At 45.9% G+C, this 21742-nt stretch overlaps 1 long non-coding RNA gene across 2 annotated transcripts in view; it reads left to right on the top strand.

Annotated features, from left to right (window-relative positions):
- Positions 1–21742, top strand: part of LOC138259863 (uncharacterized) — a 407800-nt gene that overhangs the window by 250712 nt on the left and 135346 nt on the right. For both annotated transcript variants that reach the window (XR_011198768.1, XR_011198769.1), the window contains exon 2: positions 14041–14159. This is a non-coding gene — a long non-coding RNA (uncharacterized lncRNA). The remainder of the gene's footprint in view (positions 1–14040; positions 14160–21742) is intronic.

Raw genomic sequence — 21742 nt, 5'->3', positions numbered from 1 at the left:
GAGCAGTCTTCGAAGAAGATCTTTTCATCCTGTAGTATGGCGCTTAAGGCTACTAATTCTACCTGTGTGCTGGGCAGGTATGTCCACGCCCTTATGGACTCTGCTAAGGAGATGGCAAAGGATCTGCCACAGGAGATGCAAGGGTCGTTTGGATCCCTTTTTATGGATGCGCAGGCGGCTGCACAACAAATTATACGGACTGGCCTGGACACTTCTGAGGCATGCCTGGTTAAGGTCCTCTGGATTTCATTGGATGTTCAATCCACCTTAATGGATCTACCTTTTGATGGGCAAAAGCTGTTTGGAGACAAGGCGGACTCTGCCCTTGAACGGTTTAAGGACTGTCGGGTGACGGCTAAGTCCTTAGGCTTACAGACCTCTGCTGCAACATCTTATAGACCTTTTCACAGGTTTCGGGGGTTCACTCGTGGCTCTGCCTTTCAGAGGTCACAGTCCTTGGCCCAGCAGCCTGCCAATCCGCCCTATTGTGCCTTTAGAGGGCGGGGTAGGGGTAGAGCCAGAGGGCCAGCCCAGCAGCTGTCATCTTCATCCTCCTCCGGTGGACAACAGCAGAAGCAGCCCTAGTTTTCCCCACTTTATCATCCATACTTCTCTTGTAGGGGGAAGATTGAGTCTTTTTCTACAGAAGTGGAAGTCGATTACAACGGACTTGTGGGTGTTAAGAATTGTGGAAAAAGGTTATGGTCTCCCGTTTCAGGAGTTCCCTCCTCCCTTTCCCCCCGTCCCTCATTTTGTTCAGAAGACCATCTTCTGTTGTTGCAACAGGAGGTTATGACCATGTTGTCAAAGGGCGCAATAGAGTTGGTGCCGTTGCAGGAAAGGGGTCAGGGGTGTTATTCAAGATATTTCCTGATTCCCAAAGTGGACGGTAGTCTAAGACCAATCCTAGACTTGAGGATTTTGAATTTGTTCCTCAAACAGGAGAAATTCAAAATGCTGACCCTAGCGCAGGTACTATTGGCGTTGAAAAAGGAGACTGGATGGTGTCTGTCGATTTGCAGGATGCGTACTTTCATATTCCGATAATCAAGTCGCACAGGAAGTATCTCTGGTTTGTGGTCGGGACGCAACACTACCAGTTTGCGGTCCTTCCGTTTGGACTTACTTCAGCACCTCGGGTTTTTACGAAGGTGATGACGGTTGTTACAGCACAGCTCAGAAGAAGGGAAGTAGCGTTTTTTCCCTACCTGGACGATTGGCTGATCAAATCCAAGTCTCCAGAGCTTGTGTTGTCTCATCTGCGAATGACAACCCAGTTGTTGTTCGATCTGGGTTTTTCTGTAAATGTGCCCAAATCTCACCTGGAGCCCTTTCAACGCCTCCTGTTCATAGGGGCAGTACTGGACACAACATTGTTTCGGGCCTACCCCCCGCCTCAGCGGGTTCGGGACATTCAGGCGCTGATTCCAATGTTTCTAATTGGAGCGGCAGTTCCAGTCCTCAAGGTCTTACGCCTGCTAGGTCTGTTTGCTTCTTGCATTATGTTGGTCACTCACGCTCACTGGCATATGAGGGCTCTTCAGTGGTGCCTCCGCAGGCAGTGGTTCCAGCACAAAGGAGATCTCAGGGATTCAATAAAGATCTCCAAGGACGCTGTAGCGGATCTTCATTGGTGGACAGTGGACGGCAACCTTTCCCAAGGAAAACTGTTTACCGTTTTCACTACCACCTCCGGTGGCCACAGTGATATCGGATGCTTCCACTCTAGGGTGGGGAGCTCATCTGGGGGACCTGGAGATCAAGGGTCATTGGTCTCCAGCAGAACAGATGTTGCATATCAATCTGTTGGAGTTGCGGGCGGTACGTTTGGCGCTCAAGGTCTTCCTCCCTTCCCTTTGCGGTCAGTCAGTTCAGATCTTAACAGACAACACTACCGCAATGTGGTATATAAACAAGCAGGGAGGAGTAGGGTCATACCTTCTCTGCAGAGAAGCTCTGCGGCCCTGGTCCTGGGCTCAGGGCCATCATATTTGCTTAATAGCGAATCATTTGGCCGGAGTTCTGAATGTACGTGCGGACGGTCTCAGTCGTCACTTCTCACTTGATCACGAGTGGTGTCTCCATCCAGACCTGATCCTCTACATCTTCGGGATGTGGGGTACGCCTCAGGTGGATTTATGCGCCACTCACGAGAACGCACATTGCCTGTTGTTCTGCAGCCTCCAGTATCCGTGACAAGGAGCATTGGGGGACACGTTTCAGATGTCCTGGAGCGGCCAGTTGCTTTACGCATTTCCCCCCATACCCTTGATTCCTCAGGTTTTGAGGAAGGTTTGTCAAGACCGGGCTCAAGTCATCTTGGTGGCTCCAGACTGGCCGAGAAGGGTATGGTATACAGACCTGCTTCAACTCTCTCAGTGCCCTCCGCTCCGTCTCCCGCTCAGGGCAGACCTCCTCTTGCAGTCCCAGGGGCAGGTTCTACACCCCCACCTCCAGAGCCTGCACCTTCATGCCTGGAGATTGAACGGGGCAACCTGAGTTCCTTTTCTCTCCCAACGGATGTAGTGGATGTTATTCTATCGTCCAGGCGACACTCCACTAAATCCATTTATGCATGTAGGTGGGCAAAATTTGTGGTTTGGTGTGGAGAAAATCAAAAAGATCCCTTGAAGGCCCACCTTTCAGATATTCTTTTGTTTGATCTTAATTTAGCAAAGAAAGGCTGTACGGTAGCTACGGTTAAAGGTTATTTGGCGGCTCTGTCGGCTTTTCTTTGTCTTCCGGACCAACCTTCTTTGTTTAAATCTCCGATTGTAAATAGGTTCATTAAGGGTTTAGTTAATAAGTTTCCTCCCACACCCTTTCACATGCCTCAGTGGGACTTGAATCTGGTATTGACGTTTTTGATGGGTTCGCCTTTCAAGCCCATGCATTCATGTCCGTTGAGATACTTGGTCTTAAAGACTGTTTTCTTAATTGCGATTACATCTGCTAGGAGGGTTGGGGAGCTTCAAGCCCTTTCTGCTAAACCTCCTTTTACCATGTTTTTACCTGATAAAGTGGTGTTGAAAACCAGGGCCGCTTTTCTGCCAAAAGTTGTCACTCCTTTTCATATAGGGCAGGCTATTACCCTTCCCTCGTTCTACCCTCCTCCCCACCCCTCTAAAGATGAAGAGAGGCTCCATAGGCTGGACCCTAAGAGGGCGCTGAGTTTCTACCTGGAGAGGACGAAAGACTTTCGTTTGGATGATCAGCTGTTCGTAGGGTATGTTGGACAGCGAAAGGGCAGAGCGGTCCAGAAATGAACAATCTCCAGGTGGGTCATCCTGTGTATAAAAATGTGTTACTCTCTGGCGAAGAAAGTTCCTCCTGAAGCTATCAGGGCCCGTTCTACTAGGGCTAAGTCTGCTTCTTCGGCCCTAGCGAGAGGAGTTCCATTAGTTGACATATGCAAAGCGGCAACTTGGGCGTCCCTCCATACCTTCGTAAAACATTATTGTTTGGACTCTGAAGTGAGGAGGAACAGTCATTTTGCTCGTTCGGTATTGCAAGATTTCTTGGTGTAATCAGGCGGTCACCCACCACCGAGTGCGGTACAGCTTTGGGACTCTATTCATAAGATGAGGAATCCACAGGTAGTTGTATCCATCAGAAGAACAAGTTACTTACCTTCGGTAATGCTTTTTCTGGTGGATACACTAGCTACCTGTGGATTCCTCACAGTCCCTCCCGCCTCCCCCGTTGCCTGCCTGATTTCACAGTTATCTTGTAATGGTTAATTTTTGCTTATCTGGAGATATGTATATATGTATATATATATATATTTTTTTTATGTATCTATGTAAATATATGCATTTAATGGGAAATGTTATTGTGTGTATATATATATTTTTTTCTTTATGTTTTTGATGGGTCGGTTCTCACCTGTTCGCCTCAAAGGCAAGTAAAAAATGAGGTGAAACTGACGTCAGTACGCCAACGAGGACCTCTTATTGGCACATTGACGTCAGACGGAGTCACGTGGAGCTGTGCCATTATGACGTCCTCGTCGACGTTGACAGCTATGAAGAAGACTTTCCGTCGGATGCTGGCACAAGGACGAATTCATAAGGTGAAGAATCCACAGGTAGCTAGTATATCCACCAGAAAAAGCGTTACCGAAGGTAAGTAACTTGTTCTTCTGTGTGTGAACTACCTTTGGGAGTCATCAAACACACATCATAATGGATATTGACGCACTTTTAAAATGAAAACAGTAAGCCATTCAACATCAGGTGCATGAATAGTGAAGGAATTGTTATAATAGATGGTCTAAGGAAGACCTATGACAATTCCATAATAGTGGTGCTGGCAAACAAAAATACAACACTTAGGACAAGATCACTGGTACTGCTCCTGGGAAGCAATGCCAAGGCATGTACTAATAAACATAGTTTGTATGATGTATGTGCAATGATTGCACTGATCCCATCACAACAATATGGAGTGAAATGGCAGAAAGTGCATTAGTTCAGAAGTGCAATTTGTTTACACCATTCCTACGTGGTATTCAGACCATTCCTGATCGAGTCACATTTCTCAATCCATTTACATTTGAGTCTCTGTAAATTCTGTGACATATCTCCTCTTCTTGGTGATGGTGTGACTTTTTCAATCACTTGCCATCTGAGATCTTCTGTTGTGTGCTGGTGTTCTTGAAAGTGTTGAAGCAATGGTGCAGTCTCTATATTGCAACTGATGCGGCTCCTGTGTTGACTGATCCTTGTGCAAATTTGCTGGGTCATTTGCCCAATATAATTAAGGTCCCATGGACACCATATACTGTAGATGACATTAATAGTTGCACAGTTAGTATGATGTCGTAAAGAAATATCTATATTTCTATATATGAACTGTTTTGTGTTAGATTTATATTTGCAAGCAACACAATTTCCACATTTATAGTGACCTTTGATTGGGTCTAAACCTATTAGGGAGGGCAATGTGTAGTTGGTACTTGGAATCCTGGTGACTGCATGTACTAGATAATCCTTACTATTTCTCCCTTTCTTGTGAGAGAAAAGGGGAGTATCCCATGAGGGGTCCAAAGTCTTAAGGATAGACCAATGTTTTTTAATGATTTTGACTATCTTGTTTGCATGTGGAGAAAATGTTTGTCTGAAGGAGCTTTATTTTTTTTCCTTGAGTTGTAAAGTTATTTCTCTGGGATTAGCCCTCTTCATTGAGTTCTTAACGATCCATTTGGGGTAACCTCACTCTTGCAGCTTGGTGCTAAGAATAGCCCCTTCTTTGAAATAATCACTCTTCAAAGTACAGTTCCTTCGGAGATGAAGAAATTGGCCAAAGGGCAGTCCATCTTTGAGAGCCCGGGGATGAAAACTATTGTACTCTAACAATGTAATAAGTTCTGTGGGTTTTCGAAAAAGGGTAACAATAAGATTGTTGTCATTATTGAGGATCAGGACAGTGGTTCCCAAACTTTTGACTTATGTGGACCCCTACTTTATCATTACTGGATCTGGGGACCACCACTGAATCATTATTGGATTGTTGGGGCCCCCCACTGAATCATTACTGAAAGCTGGGGACCTAACGGGTTAATATTATTTAATTATCCAAGCAGCCACAGACCCCCTGGGGAGGATTCACGGAATCCCATGGGTTCCCAGGCCACAGGTTGGGAACCACTGGATTAGGAGATCAAGGAAGGGTATCTTGTGTTGGTCAAAATTATATGTAAATATGATATGGGTTTGACAGGTGTTAAGGTACTGGGTGACCAGCTAGAGATTGTCTATGTACCTGTCCAAATTAAAAAGATGTTGTCAATGTACCGTTCCCAGCAACTAAGGTTGCTTTGAAAAGGGTTAGTGTTAGCGTTAACAAGCATTTTCTCCAAGTGTCCCACTTAAAGATTCACCAGGTTTGGAGCGAAAATTGCTCCTTTGGAAGTTCCGAAACACTATGCATAATAGTCATGTATGAACAGAAAATAGTTTTTGGATAGGGCAATCTCTAGAAGTTCAATTATGAACTCAGTTAGGACATGGCAAGGGGCAGGAAGAGTGTCTAAGATGTTCCTGATTACCTCAATACTGTCTCTCTGGGGGATGTTTGTGTAAAGAGACTCAACGTACATAGTCACCAAGAGTTCATGTTCTGAGTCAAAATCCATACCTTTCAGTCATGTTAATCATGTATGTACTGCCTCGTGTCTAAAGCAGGGACAAAACCTTTGATGAAAGTATTAATGTACTGGCATCAAGGACAGAGTCACATTCAGACAAAATTGGTGGTGTGATACATTCTTAAGGATATTTGGTAAAGTATATAGAACAGTGGTTCTGGGGGATTCTTTATTGAGAAACTCAAATTCCGATTGTGTGATGAATCCTTTCTGTAGACCCTGGTATGTGGTTTAAAAAATACATTGCTTAATGGCTGGTAAGGGACTAGATGACAGTTCTTTATGTTTGGGATTGTTGAGCTGGTGCATTATCTCAGCTTCAGAAAAATGCCTGTCCTGTATCACAATACCACCTCCTTTATCTGCTGGTTTAATTTTAATGGAGGTGACTGATTTCAGTGGGTTGAGAGATCGTCTCTCAGACCAAGTTATGTTATTTGGTGTGAAATACCTTTTACTTCTTAGATTATTTATGTCTTCTAAAACCACCTTCTCAAATGCTAAAATTTCAGTTGGCATCAGGGCATTGGAAGGTGTGAAACAAGAAGCTGGTCTGAGTTGGGATGCCGATGTGAGCAATGGGGAGTCTCTATTGTAAAAGAAATGTTGTATTTCCTGAAGAAACGATACAGTACTGAATTTAGTTTGAAAAAATCAGTATGTTCAGTGATTGCAAGGGACAGTCCCTTGCTCAGGATGAAAATCCCATCTTCACTCAATGCATGTAGCAATAAATTAAATAGTAGGATTGATTGTGTTGGACACAGATTGTGTTCAGGGACTCTACGGACTTCAGTCTTGTTCTCTGTAGTGGTATGCTCATCGTGAGGCAAAATAATCAATTTCTCTCTGGCCCCCACTTGTAATACCATATGCAGGTTTGGCGCTCCCCTGGGAACTGGTCCCATTGATGCCCCCAATTCCCTCTGTTGCCTTTGTCTCTTGGAGGTTTCCCTAAAAAATGATTGGGGGTAGAGTTGTCACTGCTAGTACCTTCCCCAGGATCTTTCAAACTATCAGAGCCTGTTGAGGATTCAGAGAAGGTCACTTGTCTTTTCTCTTTTTATCTCCCCCAGGTGACGTGTTTGGAGGGAGGGGTGTGTAGAGAAGTTGTCTAACAGATAGGGGTATGCCTTTTCTTTGCTAAAGTTTTTAATATCCTTCTGCAGTTTGCCAGCTTTCTTTTTCAATTCAATTCAATTATTCTCCTAGACGTTTCTGTTCAGTTTCTCTAAGGCCTGTGTGGTGTCTTTTAAACTATCGCATCCCAACAGTTATTTCTCCAGTTCAGCTATTTGCTTCAGTTCCTCTTTACTGTGTTCTAGTGCAGACTCTATACCCAGGACCATCGGTGTTGTGAGCATGTGGTGGCAATATGGCTAAAGCCTCCCCTGAATTGCTTGTCTTCCCTAAAAGTTCCTGGGATATTACGGACTTGTAGCCCCAGTTGAATAATTACTGCTTTTAAATACTTAGTAAGCATGCAAGCATGTAGTTCAGTGCGTACATGTTTCATTTTCACCCTTTCAATATCTGTCTAGGGCTAGATATCGGAAGGAGGGTGCTTGAACAAAAAAGGGAGGGACTTCTAATATCTTTGGCTATATACTCCTCTGTGTAAAGTGGCTCTTCTCTAACTGACATTATACTCTTTGCTTAATGGTTTCTTCAAAAGAGGTAATAGTGTCCAGGAAAAATTAGAGATATAGAGAAGAGAAAAAAAGACAACCCTAAATCTAGGGTAGACAAATACGTATCCCTTATAAGCTCTTGCGGTAACAAGACAGCTCAGTTAACCTAGTTCAAACACAAGAGCAACCCAAACGTTCACGTGAATACAGGTATAAATATTTCAACATGAAACAGACATTCACGTGAAACTCACTTGTCCCAAATATATGATCAGGCAGGGAGTACTGCTATTGAATTAATCAACTCAAGCAACCATTGTGGTCCAACAATAAAGGCCAGTTTACAAATCCGTCGAACGTTCATAAATAGCAACCAGTACTTGAGCTGCCATATAGAGTCACATCATATTTCTTGCATTGTCTAAAATAAACACAGAGTTGCAGTGATGAAAAAAAAAACTGGTGAAAGAAGTTTAAGAACACCCAAGAAATGGGAATTCTGAAAAATACATACTGGTTGCCTTTTTACTATTCCCATTTGTCATTTTCCTAGCTCTGGTGTTATCTTGTAATCACACATTTTTTCACATCAGTTCCCTAGGTCATCATATGTCCCGATGAGACTTTTGTATTCTGAATAGGGTTGAAATGGCATCAACACTGGTAAATACAGACCCTGTCACTGTCTAGCCCACAACTGTAGCCACACTGTGGATGCATTTGGATAAAGCGTCAGCTGTGTCTGTCTTTTTATATGTAGTACTACTCCAACAAATGCTTTTAAACAAAGATCGTAATTGTGTAAAATGGTGTTCTTTCACTTGGGGTGCACTTCTTTCACCAATTTGTTTTTTTTTGGTTTTGAGTTGATTCATTCAATAGCAGTACTCCCTGTCTGATCACATATTTGGGACAAGTGAGTTTCACTTGAATCCTTTGACATTCAGAGCATTACTGAACATGTGCCTAGTGATCCTTTACTAATGGTTCCCAATACAGCCACATGAGGCTCAGTAAGACATGTATTTCATGCGCCTTTAGTACACTCACTGTGCTAAATCCAACTCCTTCCAGTTTGTGGAGGCAAGGTGGGAGTGTGTCCAAGGCTGTCTTAAAAGGCCCACATTCCTCAAACTGTGTGAGCATATCTGTTTTGGAAACTAAGCTGGAAAAGACTTTCCTAAGCTCCCTAAAGAGTATGTCCTAATCTATCAAGAAAAACCGGGTTGAGAACGTGGCTAGCCCCATCTACTGTTATGTGCAGTGCTGTGATTGTAACGCAGTTGTCTTAAGGCAAACTGAAGATCTAGTATGTTCTGAGGGAGGATGATCATGGCAAGCTGAACAAATATATTACCCATACATGTAGTGTTGGATGTAGATTTCCCTGTAGATTTCCCTGTGATTTTGTGTCTTCACCTGGGAAGATATCCTGCCATTGATGCAGATGTAGTCAGGGATGATCTATAGACTCACCTACTTGAAGAGCGAAGTCTTCAGCTTTGTGCTGAATGTAATATATTTAAAGGGTGGGGCAGATGTGCAGGGGCTTGTCCATTCCAGAATTAATTCCAGAGCAAGATAGGAGAAGCCACTGCTGGCTGTTCTGGTGCTGGATATGCATGGGATGTGTGCGAGTGCAAGTCTGGCTGAGCAAAAGTGTCTGTCAGGTTTCTGAAATCTGAGGCAATTTTGAAATACACTGGGCAAGTGTTGTGAGAGGCTTTGAATGGGTGTGTAAGGACTTTAAAGAGAGCTGTGAATGGGGAACTAGTGAAGTTCTTTGAGGTGCAAGGTTTGTGCGTGGTCAGAGGTTGAGGGGGAGACTGGCTGCTGAGTTATTTTTGGTTTGGAGTAATCTGCTTAATTGAGTGAGGGACTAATTGAGTATTGGGGTGATTGTAGCTCTAATGGGGTTGAGACCTTTGGTGAAGATGAAGTGACAGCATGTGTATCTCTACTACCTTGATTACATCTATCTGTGCGTTATCCCTGTGAATGCACACATAGTCTAAGCTTTTTCTACCATTTCGGGTCTCAGTCTCCTTTAAAGCCCTGATTAATGCTGTATACTTGCCAGGTGATCCTTTACTAATGCCTTTTATTGATAACTACCTGACGTCCAAGAACATGTATTTCATTCTCCTTTAGAGTATTAACTGTGCTAAATTAAACTCCTTTCAGTCGTGGATGCCATTTGGGGGTGTCTAAGACTGCCTTTCAAGGCTCACGTTCCTCAAACTGAGTAAACATATCTACCTTTGAAACTAAGGAAAACATCCTTGGGAACACTGCCTACGTTCCCTAAAGATCACTTCAAAGATTACTGGAGAGTTTCTGTTTTTGCTACACAGGTTACTGGGTGATAACAGGGCCTATGTTCCATCCACCTGTATGTGTAGTGTCATGACTGTAATGCTCTTGTCATATGGGAATAGAACACCTACCACATTCTGACCGCGGTAATTTCCTCAGTTAGAGGAAAACAAATGGTATGACCGCTTACCTAGTAAAGTACTGGCCCATGGACGGTATGTATCCATGCACAGACATTAAAAATTATGTTACTGCTGCTCCAGCTCAGTCAGTCTCCCAATACTTCACTTTTGTATGGTTCAAGATAAAGCAAGTATGAAACTTAGGGCTGGCTGAGATGAGCACTGAGGACAGAAACATTGGGTCTCCTGCCTCTTTCCTCGTTTAGAGCAGGCTCTGCAATAGCCACATGGTTGAGTCTTGCTGTTGCCAAAGTGTTGATCCTGCAGCCATGCCACACCCTGCAAAGCGTAGGAAGTGGAGGCTGCTGCTTCTGTAGCTGTAAGACTTTAAATGATGGTCAACTGAATGTCAAGGAAAGACATGAGTATTTCCATTGTGGTCTAGATCAGATGGGTCAACTGCTTCTTATAACACTGTGACTTTTTACAACCCGAGTTGTATGCCTGAAGGATCTGGTCATTCTTATACACTCTGCCCATATGCTTGTAATCAAGTATACAGGTGGGCTCGTGAACTTCAGCCAACTGACCCCAAACCATGATAGAGTGCTCTAATCATGATTGCAGTGATGCAATCATGCATATCAGAGAACATGACTGCAAGGAGGTCTTTGGAATGCAGTCCAGTGCTCTGGGATTTTTGAAGTTTCTTACAAACAAGTTCCTATGGGAATACTTTGCAGCAACTTTGAATTGTTCCTTTTGCCACAGTGCCAGCTTTGTACAGCTCACTGAACACTTAACAGCTCTACTCCGGTATAAAAATTGTCCACATAAAGGCTATGACCTTTGTGAAGGAGTGGCTCCTACACAATCTTTGCTGTGACTGCTAGACTGGGAGGACAACCTACAGGGTTTAGGGCAGAGTCCTTTCCTGTATACACTCTTAAGCTGTATACATAGCCAGTAGAACTGTCACACAATATATACAGCTTGATTCCATAATGAGCTCTTTTGATCAGTACATACTACCTCAACATCAGCTGCCTTTTGTATAGAATCAAGGACTCATCAATGGCTTTTTTCTTTCCAGGAGGATAAATCTCTGGAATCCTTACAGACAGATGTTCCATTACAGGCTGAATTTTGAACAACCTGTCATGGTCTGGATGGTCCTGGGGAAATACAGCAGAGTTATCATTGAAATGCAGCAGACGCTCCAGTAGCAAACAATCATCTCTGTTCATGTATAGTGCGAAGAGCAGGGTTACTTAAACTGTGTGAGTAGACCAGTAGGACTGCAAGCTTGGTTTGGGCACTAACCCCATTTTGAGCTTACAGTACAAACATTGTTTGCTGCACAATTTCCTCAAGGAAGTCAACATCCAAAATAAAATGGACAAAGTGAATTGGCAGAAAACAATTGATATATCGGCTTTACAGCCAGCGTTTGCAGTAAATGGGGGAATTTGAGGCTGCACTAAATTGGGGGACTGCCAAGAGAGCACTCTTTCTATGCTTGCTGCAGCCTGCTTTCTGGGTTTGTCTACCCTGCTATGGTTGCTCTACTGCATAGATTGTGTTAGCAAAGGGACATCATCACTGCCATGACCAAGTTCCTCAAAATCGCTGAAGGACTAGTCATCGAATGGAACTTTGCCAACTGAAAAATCAGTTCCAGATTCTGCTCCATTTTCCTCTCCCTCAGATGCTGTCTCCATTTCTGGTCCTGCCTCAGAGCTGTCCTCCATTACTTGAGTTACTGCATGGGAAGCAGTCAACCATGAGACACAATCTCTGTTGACTATCTGCAACTGCCTAGACTTTACTTCTAAAACACTGTGTCCTATGTAGAAGGAAAAAGTATGAAGGGTAATTAGTGGGTGAATGTGTATGTTTATAATATGTGTGTGACAAAGCATAAAACCCCAAAATGACTTGATGCTGTTATACAATTAACTCTTCTAAACAACTTCTACAAAGGCCCTAACAAAAGACACAAAGTATTGCTTCATCTTGCCACATAGGCAACAACACAACATACTTCATGGCAGAAATGTTCCATCGCAGCGAGCAAAGTTGCTGTGCTGCGTCATCTGGAGAAAGGAATACTGCACCATATCCTCCAAACCATAGACAGTTCGGCTCTCTAAATGTACTGACGCACTTTGTGTGCTGCCTTGCGCCTAATCAGGCACCCTTCTGCCATTGAGCAAGGATATATGTGTTATGGTCAGTATTTTATTTGTGCAGGAAGGAGTCCCTTCCTGCATAAAAGCTAACCTTTGGGGCTTTTTCCTCTACATATGTGTGCTGCAAAAGGCAGCAAACATGAAACCCGAAAAGTACGAGAAATGATATCTTTCTCTATGTTATGCCAGCCTCAGCAGGCACAGGATTTTGGTGCAAGTCCATGTTTACAAGTGTTTGTAGACATGGATTTGCCTCACAAAACAAGGATGGATGCACAGAAACACCCATGCACCACTCATGAAATGCCTCCCTTGAGGCAAAGGCAGTGCAATGCCCCATGTTACCTTTTTTTTCTATGAAGCAATGGAAATAGCTATTTGTATAGCTTTATAAATGTCAATATGCATTTTGCATCATGTTGCTGTTAAAAACTCATGCAAACCTGGTGCAAAATCTTTGAGACATTTTTAATTTCCTCCTGGTAGGCTCACCTTCTGTACATTTAATATTTTTTTAATACCCTACAGGTGGCAAAACACCCCCCAGGGCAAACACTTTGAAATATACAAGAAGGGCTGATCCCCAAACAAAATGGCTGCCATTTGGTTTCGCTGGAGGGGGGGTAAATCATGCACTGTATATATATATGTGTGCATGTGTGTGTGCATATATATATATATATATATATTTACACTATCCCAGGTCCACCTTGTGGCGCGCAGATTGACAAAGAACTCCACTGTCATTTGTGAGGGCACATATTGGGGTATGGTCTATGGTCATAAAAGGTATCATTGTAATCAGAGGCCATCGAATGAGGTGATAGTATCTAAGGCCAATAAGGTCCCCAATGGTTGTGAGGCAACTGACACCAGGTTGATTCTCTGGAGAGAAGGGGTCAAAGGTATAGAGATCGTCTGTATACATACATGTTAATATTGGAGTAGTCAATGTTGATGCACACTGCGATACATTCATATACATGAACGAAGTCGCATCACCATTATTAGATTCCCCAGTCATGAGCTCTCTGTCATCCCCAGCAGGTAGGTATGTGGTCAGGCAGCCTCTGAGACCTAGGACTGACAGGTTGCAGGTGGGGTAACACTTAGCCGGCAGACAAATGTGCAAACAGGAAAACTTAGATCAGATCCCAGAGATAGGCTCAGCGATACCACAGTGGTCCCCGGAGATTGGCTCAAATAAAACACACATGACCGGATGGGTGTGTGTATTCCCAAAAACACCATAAAGTTAGATGCGACGTGTAGTTAGGAACACTTAACCAATCAGAACACAGCACACGCAGCAACCATGCATCCCTCAGGCTGAACATCTGGACACATACACACTGGCCCACATTATGTCCATGCAAGGTTGAGGCCCACCTGCATTCAGTATCTGGAGCTGTATTTATGACACCATGACAACTGTTCCCATTTTTAACCAAGAAAGAAATGTTATTGCTTTATGGTACTCAGAGAAATGTATAAAAGCCTACCACAATCTGATGTACATTGAGAGACAAGCCTCTGACCCCGGTGCTGTAACTGCTCTTCTGGCTGTAACTTTTAATTAAACAAACTGTTCCTGTTTTTCCAGATGCCTCTCTTGTCTTTTGTTTTTTAAGGTAATTTTGCATTCAAGCGACATTTTGGTGAACCAGATAGGGGCTGATTCCTTGGACCCAACTGCGACCGAAGGAAGGAGACCCTGCCCAGGGGGAATCACATTTGCGCAACAAGAAAGGTGAGCAGATGCCCCAATTGATTCAGAGTTTTGCTGAATCCTTGAAGCGGAGATCCGTCACAAAGCCACCCATCAGAAGGGTAAGAGGCTACATTAGAGCCTTATTCCTAGCGTTTGGCGTGTGGAAAACTAAGAAAAGCATATCCTGCATAACTCGCAGAAGTCACCCTTTTTTTCTATCATCAGCATCAGGGAAGGTGAATATTGCTTGAACCGTTTTTTGGTTTTGGATTGAGGATCTCTTAGACTGCTGGGCATGAAACAGATTGTACTCAAAAGGCCCTGGGCGTGATATGGGGTTAGCACCTCTGTTGTAAGAGGTGCCTTTTGCTTGGATTGCTGGGCGTGAAACAGAATGTATGCATAGTGGCTGGGTGTGATATAGGGCCCACATTTCAATCTTACTAGGCTAAAGAGGTTTTTTCAGTACCACCGGTTTCTTAACACTGTTAGTATCTGAAAAAAGTGAGAGGTGTGTTTGCTTGGACCGCTGTGCAAGACTCATATGGTACGCAGGACCCCTGGGTGTGACATAGGGTGTAATTCGGAAGTGAGGGAACTAGAACGATTAAGATCCAGGAGGTTGGACATAGTTTGTGTTTGGCCAAGAAGGCCTAGGGTTGTAGAAGTGATTCCTTTCTTTTCCCATATAAATTGTTCTTATCTTTACCCCAGAGCTGATATCAACAAGATTATAAGTTCCGAACACCATGCAGAGGTTCCCCTAATCACAGAATAATATGCACTAGGAGTGGGCTAAGGTATTTCTGACAGGCCGTTCCCTTTAATTTTTGTGCCTTGTCAGCTTTTTGTTGTGCCAATTGAGATGGTGTAGTTTTGATATTATGACGCTGGTAAATTAATGTGACTGGGTTTTTCTTAAGTGTTGCGTTTGTTGATGACTCAATGTGCTGTACCAGTAAATTTAAGTAATTGTATTTTGCCTTGAGTATTGCGTTTTGTCGATGATTTAATGTGCTATGAAGACGTTGCTGATTCTCACAAATAGCTATTTGATGCCGAAGTAAGGTTCGCTATTTGAACGCCAAATTTCATGCTGTTTTGAAATAACAATTGCACTTTTTCCTAGGTTGTGATCCTTCATGTGCATTTATGTTTGTTAAATGTTAATTTTGATGCATCTGTGAATAACATTGAGCTCATTAGATCTATTACTCCCCATGTGTATATTTTCTCACTACCAAGAGTAGAACTAGTAATCACATGTATATATTTCCCACTACCAGAGTAGAACTGGTAATCCCTGTGTGCATATTTCCCTGTTACCAGAATAAAACTTAAAATTCTATAAAAACAGAAAAGTTAGAATGCGTATAACTCAAGATCCCCTAAAAGCATAAAAGCTAAAAAGAGTAACTAGCCCCTAAAAGACTACCCAAAACCCATCATGGAATCACCTCTAAAGTATATACAAAACAGGTTCCCTATGCGTGCAAAAAAGCTAAGCAAATTTTGTCACACATTACACACACTAAAAAGGCCCAAACATTCCCCTGGCCAAAAGAGGGAACCTTTGCAATCAACATAATTGAACACACGTGAATATACATATGAAGAAAATACACAGGGCAAAGGAAGGACAAAAGAGAGGCACTACTAGAATTATGGGCCATCTTTGAGGAAGCCCAAGCCGATGATACTAACCCACAACCAGCAAACAAGGCATCTGCACCTCCCCCACCATATGGGGGTGCTCTCCCGGATGCCTGCTATTAGGCTACGACAATCCACCAACCAAGGGAGCCCCAGGGGTCCCTCCCGAACAACAAGCTGTCAGGTCCAGACATGACAGACTAACAGGCCAACAATCCCAGGCGATCCCAGCACCATCCAATCCAGCGCTAGAGGTCCTCGAAGTCCGACCCCCCCTTTCTCCGTTGTGTTCGGGCCACCAAACCTCAGCGGCACAGAAAACACATACTCAGACTGGTTCTGGAGAACGCACCAGAGTGACAGGGAGATTCATAGCAGTTCTGGACAGTGAGAAAACTAGCGGGGTGAGGAAAGGAGTCTCAGTCCTTCAGGATCTGATGCCGAGGAGGGAGCCACAGGGAATACTCAGGTAGCCGGAGAAACAACAGAGAGTGAAGTGGAAGGCAGGTCCTGACTAAGAAGAACAGCACATAGCTCAGAACCAAGGAGTCAATCTAGGTGGGGTTTAGAAGAAAGACGTGAACTGAGGAGAGAGAGAGCGAGAGCGAGCACCCTGGAACCCCAACGAGAGAGTAGAGTGGTGCGCTCTGTACCTGAGAAGAGCAGGGGTTAGTACAGAGCCCCAGTTGAGGAAGAATCCGAGGAAGAATTAGGGGATAGGCATTTGATTGGGGTCCATGCCGCACATGAGCCCAGCAAAGAAGATGGGCAGACCAGAAAATCAGGGACCAAGGTAACCTGGCGCAATTTTTGTTATAGGAGAACCAAGATGGCACCTTTGCGTGTGCATGAGGAGAGCAGGGACCACCTATGTGCCATGGGCTCAGATGGATAAGAAATGGCTAAGAACCAAACTGCCTCCTTTGTTGGATGGGTCAGAGAAATGGATCTCATGCTTTGAGGAGAATACCGTAGGAATAACCCTAGTAAATGGCAATGCTAATATCTGCTAAGTAGCATTATCGGTGAGAAGACTAACACAGTGTTCCCCCAAGCCCACAACCCACTAATCATGCTGACAAAAATTAAGCATGATGGGGCCACATACAGGTACCAAATATGAACGTCCTTGAGGGAGATTTTCCTTGACTGCCCAAATGTAGGAGGGTTGATGGCAGAAACTATGAAACCTGGGGAGACCTTAATAGATTTTCTAGACATGATGAGCGAACAGTGGGGACAGGAGATAGGACAGCCATAGACCGATAATGGCCCTCAGGTCATCTTCTTTTACAATATCCTAAAGAAGGGGGTGTGCACCAAAATGCAAAGCGGTTTGGACAGTGTAGACTCGGGCTAGACACCAAACCCTTGTGAGAGGTCAAGCCACATATTGCATTTTCACAAAATAAAACAGAAAAAGGTCAGGGAAAAACAGGAGCAGGCCCAGTGGGACACGAATAAGTTTGCCCAACATAGACTGAGGAAGACTGTCCTTGAGGAGTACACGTTGGCCGCAAGCATGCAAATGGCACCAGTTATAAAGGGAGCTTCACCGCAAGACCCCAAAGTGTTTCAATATGGCAGCAACAATAGAAGCCAGGGAGGTTGGCAGCAGCCAAATCCCATACAATGCTACTATTGCAACGGAATGGGCCACGTAGCCGACAGATGCCGACCCAATGCTCACTAAGAGCAGAAGTCGATAAGCCAGGGCCAGCCCCCGCAATATTTCCATCCTCAAAACTAAGCTCAAGGAAATCTGAGTGCACCTTATATTCAGCCGCAGGGAAGTCAATCCACTGCCACACCGCCAAAACAGGGGTGAGGTAGTTGGACCAACACATGGCATCAGCAATCACAGAAAGGAAACCCAGGCCAACAAGGACCAGAGCCACAACCGCGGCAGGGAGGGGTAACTGTTTGGAGAAGCAATGTCTTCACACAGACACAGAACCCAAACGTGCAGGAAATTTAATAACCCCAATGCAAATCATCCATTTCAGGCACACCTTAAAATTCACTGTACTAAACTTGAGAAAAGGACGAACAATACAATATTAGAGATTTAAACCCTTACTTGCTTTTGGGAAATTCAGGGTTGCCATGCGGCTGTCAATCGGATATTCTCACTAGTCTGCCATTCAGGGTGCCGGTGGGAGCCTGCTGCTGTTCATCCCCAGGGCAGGATCGGTTGGCCACACACCAGGGAGAGGGCAGTCTGGGGAGGGAGGGCTGGGTGGCTCCCCGACCAATGGCTAAAAATCTGGCACCCTAGGTCCTCGCACTCACAAGCCAAATTGGGGCGAATTCCAAAGATCACATCAAAAAGGTCCCCATTCTCAAGCACCCAGTCAGGACTAGCATGTCTGTTGTGTAGTCCGAGCAGCAATAGTACCCCCAGAAAGTTAACGGCCTCCAGCCAAATGGAGGCCCCTTTTTGGTTCTGAAGTGAAGCTGTCCTCCAGTGTTGGGAGCCAGGTCTCCTGCACAGTTGAGATAGTGAAGACTCCATAACCTCCACAGTACATGAGCAAGTTCCGGCAGATTGCTAAAGCACGGCATGGGGCTGAGTCAGTAGAGGGGGTCCACCAGAACATCCAGCTGACCCAGTCCATTCCCTTAGTTCGGGCAAACCTTGACAAGTTCTTGTCTTTGCTCCAGACTCTCTATGTGGTAATATTTTTGCTTCCTCCTTTCCCTCTAATTTTTTCACGTAGTAGCTGGGAACTACAAGTCCATATGAGATGTAGACCGAGGGAGAGGGTGGTGCCGGGGAACAGGGAGACTGACAGATCTATCATAGCTCCAAGCAGTATAAAACACAGAGATATGCTCACCCCGCATCAAGCCTTGCAACCGGCTAACACACATCAGTTGAAGGGAACAAAAATCCTAATTTCGAATTCCGCAAATCAGACGCACATGGGGGCCGTGGAACAACTCTCCGACCCACTACGGTTCACGACAATTAAAATCGAAGGTCTAAGGAAGCACCCGAAGACCAAATAAAAAATCCCGAACTAGCCCAAAGGAAGACTCTTGAAAAGCGCATTGTCAAGACACCTAGGACCTCATTACAACCCTGGTGGTCGGTGATAAAGAGGCGGTAATACCGCTGACAGGCCGGCGGTCAAAAAAATGGAATCACGACCATGGCGGAAACCGCCAGCACAGACAGCCACTTTAAGACTCCGACCGCCACGGCGGTAGCAACAAACACCGCGGCGGACATCGCCAACAGACAGGCGGAAGACAATGTACCACCCACACTATTACAAGGCACCAATCCGTGAGCTTTTCTTGGGTGGTACCAATGCCATCAAAAGCACGGAGGAAACAGTCTTTGGAAGGGAAACCACTCACCTCACAACACTCAACTGCGTGGTCCTGGGGAGTGCAAAGCCACAGTCTCTCAAGTCGGTGACATGTTCCACTGGTTCTGGAGGGGGCTTTGTGCCCAGAGTGCTTCATCGTGCCAAGGACGGGGTTAGTGGATGCTTTTCTCCACTGGTTCTGGAGGGGTCTTTGTGCCCAGAGTGCTTCATCCTGCCAAGGACTGGGTTAGAGGATGCTTTTCTCCACTGGTTCTCGAGGGGGCTTTGTGCCCAGAGTGCTTCATCCTGCCAAGGACTGGGTTAGTGGATGCTTTTCTCCACTGGTTCTGGAGGGGTCTTTGTGCCCAGTGATGCTGGCATGTTGACTTCGTCTCACCTGGGTGTCACAGCCAGGCGATGTACCCGGAACTGGTAGCATGATACTCCACTCTCCATCCTGCGGCGACTTAGGCTGCCAATTGCTGGTTCGTGTCAGTGCTGGAGGTGGTGTCTTAAGTGGCATGTCCAGGGTCCAGGACGTCACCTGCAGACTCTAAAAGACTCTTAACGGCTGCACACTGGGGATGGGGCTGACCATCAGAGTGGCATCGGCTGTGCACGTGGCGGTGCTGATGGTGGTGAAGGCGGCAGAGATGCTGACAGTGCTGGCCGTGGTGCAAGTGACTGTCGGGGTCGATGGAGACACCATACCGTCTCCGCCAGCCTCGGATGGCTGATCCTTGGGGAGGATACTGCAGACTGATGTTGTGGCAGCGGCGGTGCAATTGGTGGTCGGAGCGGCGGTGGTGACTGGTGCATGTGGCTGCCATCCCTGATGATTTAGTCCTCACCACCCCCTCCCCAGGTGACATCGTGCCGAGAGGTGATGTGCCCTTTGGCTTGAGGCCCTTCCCTATCTTGACAGCCGCTGCAGGGACCTTGGCACTGTCCATTCTGTGTTTGTGCAATGCCTTGCTGGGTGGGTGGTGTGACTGTCCCCTGCTGGAAGCCAGTCCCTTTTTGAGGTTTGCAGGTGGTGGAATAGGGTGGTCCTTCTTTTCTGTCGGTGGGACACTGGCAGCTTTGAGGAGTGCCCCCTTTGACCGTACTGGAGTAGCAGGGACCACAGCAGATGCAGATTTGGTGGCTGAGGTGCTGGGCTGGGATTTAGACATCCTGGCCCTAGGAGAAGGACGGGGGAGGTGTAGGGAAGAAGTTCAGGTTAGCTAGGTAATTTTTTTTTACACACTGGGACGGGAAGATGGAGGGGGTTTGGGAGTGGAAGAAGAGGTAGTGGTTGTAGGAGGTGTACGTCTGCTTAGTTTGGGTGAAGGTGCATGGGTTGGAGGCTGTTGTGAGGTGGATGGCTGTTGAGTGGGTGTGTGCCTGTGTTTATGTACTTTGGGAGGAGGGCTCACAGACACACTGGGAGAGGACACAGTGGACGTGTGAATAGTAGTGGGGGTGGTGATTGCACGTGAGCGGTGTGTAGTGATGGGGGTGCTGGTGATGGAGGTAGTGGCTCAGGATGTAGTACATGCATGTGGGTGTGAGTGGAGACAATACTGGGAGGGAGGTGGAGGACGTGGAGCAGGGGGACACAGTGGAGGCAGTGGATGTTGGTGTGTCTGCATGGGTATGGTGCTTGTGTGAGTGCCTCTGGGATGTGTGGTGCTTATGTTTTTCTGAGACACTTTTGTGTGTTGATGTGTGTGCATGCTGGTCTGATGGTGTGCTTGGGATAGGCTGAGGTAGAGGGGATTGGGTCTGGGTAGTGGAAGTTGGAGGGGGAGGCTGGACACATGGACAATGGCTGCCATAAATGCTGAGGCCAGAGCCTGAAATGCTCTCTGTTGGACTGCCACGCCAGAATGAATGCCCTCCAGGTATGCATTTGTTTGCTGCAAATGCCTCTCGACACCCTGGATGGCATTCAGAATGGTTGACTGCCCAACAGTGAGGGATCTCAGGAAGTCAATAGCCTCCTCACTGAGGGCAGCAGGTGCCTGTCACCGCAAGGGAGCTCCCATCAGAGGAGGAGTCGCTGTCGTTGGTTTCCCCTCCTGTCCCCGTCATGGAGCTCCCCTCGCCCTCCGTCCCACTGGTGTCTTCACCCTCCTGGGCCATGTGGGATGCAGTTCCCTCCATCTCCGGTGCCTCTGCTCCTCCACCAGATGATGCTAATGCACACAAGGACAGGGTGACAAAACAAGAAGGGGGGGAAAGACAGAGGAGACTCATGGTCAATGCCAGCAACATCACTACCGTTGGCGGACACAACACACAGGGAGCAGCCCTATGCAGTAGGCCATGCACTAGCAGTTAGTAGGAAAATCACCTGCCCATGGAGGACTATGCCTAACACCATTTGCTGCACACCTGGAACCCACAGGAGCCTGACTAGTTGTAGATGCCCACTACCACTATTGGGGTTGGAGTGCCTCAGAGCCTGACTAACAAGAGACCTACCCTACTAAGTTTGCCCTGGCCTAGGGGAACCCACAGCCCACATCCCCCACCCAGACACCTCGTAAAGCACGCAGAGTCAGTTGAATGAGACTGTATTCACCCCCTTGTTGCTATTGTGATGCCCTCAAGCACCCATCCAACTCCAGATATGCCACTGCAGAATCCGGAACATCAAGGGGGTCA

Source organism: Pleurodeles waltl, chromosome 9 (assembly GCF_031143425.1).
Source record: "Pleurodeles waltl isolate 20211129_DDA chromosome 9, aPleWal1.hap1.20221129, whole genome shotgun sequence".
NCBI classification, from domain to species: Eukaryota; Metazoa; Chordata; class Amphibia; order Caudata; family Salamandridae; genus Pleurodeles; species Pleurodeles waltl.
This window is presented reverse-complemented; position numbering and strand designations above follow the sequence as displayed.